We start from the raw sequence: 8,644 nt of genomic DNA on the forward strand, positions 1-8,644 counted from the left end.
TCCATGTTCACCATCAATGTAAGTGGTAAATGCAAAGTTTACACTCACGCTCAGCTTCGAAAAGTCTTTCGATTAAAACATTCAGGGCAAGTTGTTCCTTCCACTGTTTTGTTGCATGTGTTTGATGGTTTCCTCTAGTGTTTTTTGATGCTTTATCACCCTCAAGGGGACTAAAATGGCATTACAATAAATAGATAAATAATTGTATAGAACTTGTAGAATTATCAGTGTTTTCGTGTTTATTGTGTTTCAAGAAGAAATTTTCAGTTTCAATTACTGGAAAAAAATAGCCGATGCATATTATTAACCCTCTTTTATTCAGTCTAAGTTAATTTAAATTGATGGATTAAGATAAAAATGTTCTTATTTATCTGTCACCCAAATTTTGTGGAAACATTTTTCAGACCATTAATTGATTAATAGTAATTAATAGTTACTTAATACCTTTGACAGACAAAAAAAACAAGTAACTGACTGGGTAGGACAGGTTGAAAAATGCTAATCAAATTTATATAGCCTGATAATCCCAGTTAATTTCTACTCTTATTTCTAATCAGTTCATTTCTCAGTCACTGATGTTCATAATTCATGGTGCAGTAATATTTCACAGTCTGATAACCTGTAACTGTTTCCTCATAATACCAAAGACTTCAGCACTTTATGTGTTTTACCCCGTAGGAAGAAACATGACAAAACAACAAAAACATTTTTTGAAATATGAGTTTTATTACTTGTATTGTGGATACATCTTTATAACATGACAACAATATAAAAGATATGTAAGATGCAATGAGTTGGGGGCACAAAGAAGAAACAGTCAACAGACCCTGAAGTCCCTCATTAGATTGATTTCAAAGACTGAGGAGACATGTCAGCATTTGCACAGCGACTCATTTGTTATTTTCTATGTTCATTATTTGAACTCTGTGCCACTGCACCATGGATTTGAAATAAATGATCATGTCATTGTCTTCATGGCAAACTAAATCCCCACATTTACTTTCATATCTGAAGTCTCCAACCATTAGTGTCAACCTTCCTTTTTACTTTTCACTTCTCACAGTCAGCAGCAAGTAAAACCAGTTCTACCATTTCATTTTCGACTCTCTTTGGAATCATCTTCCATCAAGTTTTAGATCTATGTTATGGAGGGATAGGATTCACTACACTTAGCATCAGATATGATCATAAGCACATTAGACTTTAAACACAAAGGCAGAATCTGACATGAGCCATAGTGCTGAAAACCTGTGCTGCTAATCAATGCAGAAGATACCACTGTCTAAATATTTCACCCTGGGCTTAATGTGCCTGCGTGCCTGCATGTGTGTGAGTGTTGCATGAGGGATTAGCCTCAGTGTGTGTCCACTAGTGATTAGCCTGGTCAGTGGGCCTGTTGTGCATTCACTCAGGACATTAGCATATTAATGCAGCTTCGCTCTTGATCTCCCTCCCGCCCTCTCACACTCCCGCTCTGTCCCTCTCTCGTTCTTTCTCTTTCTCTATACATATTTCCCAGACTAAGTTGTCGGTTCCAGCAGCTTCATTCTATCTCTCACCAATTTTTGCTGCTCGTGCTGAGAAGCAGTAGACGATCTAGTCATAGAAATATCTGGATGCCTGGTCTTCTTTTCCCTCCAAAAATATCCTCTTGTCTTCCTCCTCTGTCTCTCTGTCAGATCTTTGCCTTCTCTTTCAACCTACTCTCTCCCTCCACCTCATTCAAATCCTTCACTTGCTCTCATTTTCCCTTTTCTTTCTGCAAGTCTGGCCCCCTGAACTTTGTCAAACACAGGAAAACACACACAGAAGCAAATTCACGGGGGCAAACACAGAGAGGGTGAGTACGCACACACAGACTCCCACCCCTCTTTCATTATCTCTTTCTGTCACTCTCACCCCATACAGTGCAAATTTAGCCAGACCCTCTCTAGACTCTGGTGCTGAAGTGTGAACCGGACACATTCAAGTATTCAGTCTTTTCTGCACTGCAGACAAACTCTAACCTTGTTTCCAAAACGGGACACTTCTGATCTATAGAGCATGACATGTACAAGAATTTAGACTTTGCACCTGTAAAAAAAAAGTGAGACATTTGGAAAAAATGAAAAAAATAATAAAAAATAAAACAAAGGTAGCAGACATTTAATTTAATGTTAATCCTCACCCAGCCTGAAACCTGCTGAAACTCATGTGACACAGAAACAACTTTCTTGTCTTGAAAAAATTCTTCTCACATAATCCTTTAGAGTTCTGTGAAGCTGAATAACTGACTTCCAGAGTTGGCTATTTGGAAAACTTCCTTCCCTGTTCTCGATCCACCAACACAAACCTAAACATTTGACTTTGAATTTTGTTATTCTGACAGAAATAAAAACTTTAGACAGAAAGCTTTTACATGTACAGTTACTCCAAAAAGTTCAGATGACTTCCAAAAATGTCAAGAGAGCTTCTTGGAGGCTTTACATTTACATAAACACACACTCTCCCTCGTTCAATATCACTCTCCCTCCCTCTGTTTGGCTTTCTGTGTGCCTTGCTCATCCACCCACAGACCCACTGGGTTTGATCCCATCCATGGTGGTCTGTCCCTTGCTGATTTTCAGAGGTCAGGGGCGTGATGTCCATCCACAACTCCTGGTTTCACAAAGGCAGATGCAAGAATTGCGTTTGGACAATCAGCTCCGGACCTCCATCCATCTCTTGGTCATTGGTAGGTTCACACACTTTGACAGTCAGGTGCATAACCAGATTACCTGGCTGGTTCTGTAGGGCAGTTAAAGTGAATTCAGCTTCAAGTCACCAAAGCTGGAGAATTAATCCAACTATCTCTTCTGCCACTTGCTGAAGCAAAGTTTGAAAACAGTGTCTGACTTCACACCTGACATCAGCACATATGGATGAAAATGAAATTATGGGTACACTCTAAAAGGAAAAAGTGTGGACAAGGAAAATATAAAAGGTAAAGGGAGAAAGCTCTAACTCATGCCTGTCTTCTGTGCCGGTGTCACCATGATAAACGAAGGGGTCACCACCCGGGGGCAGGCCCGTACTAAAGGAGCCAGCACTGTGACCTTGTACAAAAGAAGAAGTGGGTTCCCCAACGGTCACATGGATCAAAGAGGACAAAAGCCTGAGATGATAACTCAGCACAGCAGTGGAGCACATTATTACCAGACACATGAGCAACAGTGGTAGTAAATTTCACTGAGTTAGAGGGAGGAGGGTGAAGTAAGGGGAGGGGGGGCTTGAAAATTAAAAAGTAAAGCTTTGACTCGCTCTAATCTGATTTGCCGAATGCAACATTTTCTCTTTATCTGATTCGCTCTGTGAGGCGTTCTCTCTTTCTGTGGGACCCTGTCTTTATCCAAATGATGTGGTCTTTGGTGAGGCCTGGCCTATTCATGGGAACCCCATGTGCTGTGTGCCCACCATTGAGGTGCAGAGTAGCATGGTCACAAAGGATGGCAGCATTTCAGAGAGTTCATTCCTCACAGTTTAAGTCTGCGTTCGAAGCAAAATTTGCTGTTACGTTGCAGGGCCAAAAAATCCACCAAATAGTTTAAAATGTTAAAAGAAGAAAGCCTCCAAATGTTACCTAAAGTCATGTGATACAGAGACAGGTTTGTACTGAAATAGTCAGTAAACTGGAAAAAAATGTGACCATATTCTTCACATATTGAAAGGAGCCTGAAAGTAAATATGTTCAGTCATGAATGCCAATATGACTTAATGGTTGAAACTTTTTCCAGTATTACTTACATTCCAGCTTGAGTAATACCTGCATTAGAAACATTTATATTTTAAAGTGTCTATTTGAAACAGAGTATTATTCTCCATTTTTCTTACAAAAACTCCAAGTAAAAAATATTCATGTCCATGACATGCTGGGATGCTGCTGGAACTAAAAGAGGCCTAAAAGCCTCAACTTTTTTGGTTTACACTTGCAAACAGAAACTAAAACCATGCAGAGCTGCTGGACTTGTTTGAAAGTGACAGAAAAGATGCAATACTTAAAGTTTAAAAGCAACAAGGCAGTAGTGCCAGGTATCAAGACCCATTGGGGCCTTAAATCTGGATCACGAATTGCTGCAAAAAGCCCACAATAAGTCCCTCTCAACCACAGAGCATTCATCCTTACATGTGCGACAGACATCCTTGCTTCTCTTGCGTCCTCCCTCCGTTCTGGGTCGAGTTTTAGCAGCATCGCTGTCGACATCTGACCGCACTTGTCCTACTTCTCCATCTTTCACTCTCTGTGCCTCCACCTCCTCTGATCCTGCATCCTTCTGCCTCTCCTTCTTCAACCCTTTCTGTCGGGCCCACCCTCCGCCTTTACATTTCCTCTCAATTTCCCCGCCCTCCCTCTCTCTCTCTTCTTTCACTTATTCCTTGTCTCTCGCTCTCTCCCTATCCTCATTTCATGCAGCGCTGGGGTTACCTAAGAGACTGGGCCTCAATGGAGAAAATCTCCTTTGGTACAATGAACTGGGCGAGAGGCAGAGGGGAGAGGAGGGAGAGAAATGGGGGGGCAGGGTAGAATGAGGGGGTGTTTGACACAGGAAGGGAGGTGGGGTGAAAGTAGAAGGAAAGATAGTGGGATGCAGATGCATGCAGGGATAGAAGGGGGATTCGAAAAATTGAATAAGTGGCTTCGCTTGTGTGATTTTGCTTCAATGGTCAGTCTTTTAATGGCTGCTTGTGGTCACCCCCCCCCCCCCCCCCCCCGCTTGCTGATCAGACCCGTTGGTCTTACTAATTAAGCATGCACTAATTGCTGGCATTTAAAGTAAATATTATAATGAAACTTTAATACAATTTCCGTGTTAAGAAAGTCTTATTTTCCTTAAAGGAAAACCAGAGTCTGAGCTCAGCTCAATTTCTGTCACAGTGGTTGCCATTTTGTTTATTTACTTGTTTGTTTGCTCTCGGCAGGGAGAGCAAAATGACACCCAAAGGATAAGAGCCCTCTTTACACACACTAGTGTGTTTCGACAGCATAAACTCTCTATTCAGCTCAAGTAATTACGCTATTCCCTTTCAATCTATTCACTGTCACTGCTTGAGAGATGTTCCCCAAAAGAGGAGACAAGACACACACAACCTTGTTTAGAGGTTAGTTACTGATTAGCACAAAACTCTTGCAGTTCATTTTCCTGCTGCACCTTATTGAGCTCCTCAGCCATTCCATTAAGTTTGTCGTTTGTCTCTGAGTTGGCAAACAGATCCCCTGCTGCTCAGCTCTGTGTCTTTACAACTATCCCCCAAGCTCCTCTTCTCATCTGAGGATGTGAGAAAACAATGGGGCTAATAAAAGAAGCACAGAGATAATTACAGCACAGCAGAGAAGTTAGCCTACGCCCTAAACCATGGATACCAACAGTGTAAAATGGGATATGGGGGTGACTTTGGGGTGTCTTTTAATGTGATTTTCTTTGGCAGCAATGGCGATTTATTCTTATTCCCATGTATGTCCTGTGTAAATGCCAGGGTGAATCGGGGATCTCTGTGTTAATGACTCTATCAGGCCCTGATACCCAGAGGCCCCTGCTGAGGAAATGGATCCAAGGGGATTGGGGTGTTAGAATGTGGCACAGGAGGTGTCAAAGTTGGGTTTGGGGCACTGTGTGTGTGTGTGTGTCCAAGTGTGTACATGCTTGAGACTGGGGAGTGGAGGGGGGTTAGAGCAGATTGTCCATGGTTCTCTCCCCTCCGCTGAATGAAGTTATTTCCAAGCCCCTGTCCATCTGTTACCGTGGCAGCAGCAGTGACCAAGGTGTTGCCATGGCGAGGTGGACACAAAAAGGCGTGGCGTGGGAACGGGTCCAGGGGTCAGGAGTGAGGGTCAGGGGGTCAGGGGTCACAGCCAGCTGGACAGCACACAAGAGGAGGCCAGGGTGAGAAAAGAAGGAGGGAAAGTTTGATTTTCTTTCTCTTTTTTGTCCTTTCTTCTCCTGTTTTTTCTGCTGGAGGGAGACGTCCGAAGAGTGGACACCACTGGACATTAACATTGAACTGGGCTGGTGAGATGAAAAGGGAGGGGGTTGTAGGGGATGACGGGAGAGAGTTGGCCATGGGGTTCACAGAGCAGGGCCCCCGCAACGTCCAGGCTTAGGGAGGTTCCCCTGTATTAGACCTTATACCTTACTGATGTCTAATCATGCATGGTGTTTGACAGGCAATTGACTCTGGTCAATGTACACCCCAATGTGACTATTGAGAGGATGTGGACGGCTGTGTGTCTGTCTGTGTGGCCACAGTGTGCACGTTACTCACATAAATGATACCCAGAGAAAACAAAAGGCCATTTGACAACTTTTCATTCCGCTCGTTTTAATCTTAAAACCTCTCAGACACAAAGAGACAAAGCAAAGGGGGTAATGAATCAAAATTTGCTCAACGTGGGAAAAGCATTTCTCATATTTTCACCAAGAGCTTCTATCATATGTGTGCATCCAACATACACGAGATTCCGTTTATTTCGTCTTTTTTTGTACATGTGAAACAGTCATGCAGTATTTACTGAAAATGTAATAAAATGAGTGATTATCAGCTCTATCAGGTGATAAAGTTCCACATTTTGAAACTATTTGGTGTTGAAGTTACACACAACTGTTAGCTTGGAGATCCATGTTCATCTTTTGCTGATCCAGTACATTCTATGCTTTATTTACTTCAAATCTTATTTCTGTGGCCAGTTTCTCTTTGCTTCCAGTTTAGGTTATGTCAAATAAAACATTATGATATATTTGAGAAAAATCTTTAAAAATCATGCTTGGTCTTACAAAATGAATTGTTCATACCCATCGAGTTGAAACACTGATTTAGTGTTTTGTGACTCCCTCAGATTTTGTCATGAAATCGTGTTGAAACGTCACGAATGTTGTTTAATGTCCTGCCACATGCAGACATTGTGGACTTTTCACCCGTTACTGTAGTTGCGTGCTGTTAGACACTGATGTATAACGGTGCATTGATCTAAGACTTGAAGGTCAACATCAGTAATTTCAAAACACTGAAAAGTGGATCAGAGTTGATCAGTTTCACATTAAAGTTCTTCTTAGTATTTACACAGTTTGCAGAGCCAAGGCATGCTGTGGAAATACTACTTACTTGGCAAAATATGTGGAAAATTTTACTTTTTATTGTTTTTTTTTAAGTTAAACACGTTTATATGGAAAAAGTCATAATCCAAACTGTAAAATGTAAGTAGTTTTTTTAAGTGTTTTCATAGTGACTACAGAGGCTTTAGTTTCACTTTAATCTTTGTGCAACATTTTCCACATGTTAAAGAAAAGTTAGAATGGACTTTTCTCCACTACACAGCAAGTTTTTCTCGAATAAAAGAGCTGACTGTCACGGCAGAAACGTGGTGCCTTTTCAGTTTGACTTTACATTTAAAAAACCTGCATCTTATCAGCAATGCAAAATCAGAGATACATTGATTCCTCTAATATAATTTGTTTGTTCGCCTAAAATAATGAAACAATTTGTTAAAAAATAAATAAAAATGACATTGGATAAATACATCCAACTCAGTCTCATGGCTAGACATGCAGAAGTCATGAAACATAATCTGTTGATTTGTGACAATGGGCACAATTTCTCCCAGTTTTTTCATGCTTCTGGATACGAAAATCATCCCATAAAGGAACACAGTGTCACAAAACGTTGTTGCATCACATATAAGAGGAGTAAAAGTCTACATTTAAAGGTGAAACTACACAAACAACTGTCAAAGTGAACAGATGAGTTTGACCCAACCACTGATGTTTTATAGCAACTGTACTTTACAACGTAAAGTGTGGTCGAGGAAAGCCGAGGATCGAACCATCAACCTGACAGACGACCACTCGTATTACTCCTAAGCTACAGTCGCCCCTGTGTGAATGATCACATCCAAACAACTTTCGCCGCCTTGGCTAAACACACAAAACTTGTCAGACACATGAAAAAGACTGAAATACTTTTAAAGATGCGCTGGATGGGGCAAGAACAAAATGCAGAATTCGAGTTAGTTTGTCTGTATCACATTTTTTAGTCAGAGCAGGCTGATACTTCAGTGGGTTTGTGGTGGAGGATGTTCTTCAGAAATGAAGTTTTCATATAAATATGACGGGATTGCTTAGTTAGCAAAGTTGTGTATTATATTGTGTTGTGTTTGTTTGATACAATGCACTGTGATGCCACACAATCCTCTCACTCTCAGAGGCCAGCAGAGTTATCTGCAGATAAATAAATAATGTTCCTCGATGACGTTCCAAACCCCCCCTTAACCATAAAATATGTTTGGAATTGAAAGATCCAAGGTGAAGCTTTACCAGCTGAATAAAACTCCTGAAGTTGTTTTGAACTTTATCAACAGTGACTGGCAAGAAATTGAAATGTCCACATATGCCATAGCAAAACGGAGAGACAGCAAACCTTGATCTGCATCAGTGGATAACACATTATGACAAGGTAGATAAAAAGGCTCTTACAATGCAATTACACCCAGGAGAACACACACACGCTCACAGACACACACACAAGCCCAGAGTAAACATATAGGTCCCCCTCATACGTTAATAGTTTCAGGGATGAAGGGAGTGCGGGATCCATACCCCTCTACAGCCCATATTAATAGGATTAGGAGCGGCCTCAG

This window comes from Leuresthes tenuis, unplaced genomic scaffold (genome assembly GCF_036924035.1).
Source record: "Leuresthes tenuis unplaced genomic scaffold, fLeuTen1.0.hap1 SCAF_18, whole genome shotgun sequence".
Taxonomy (NCBI): Eukaryota; Metazoa; Chordata; class Actinopteri; order Atheriniformes; family Atherinopsidae; genus Leuresthes; species Leuresthes tenuis.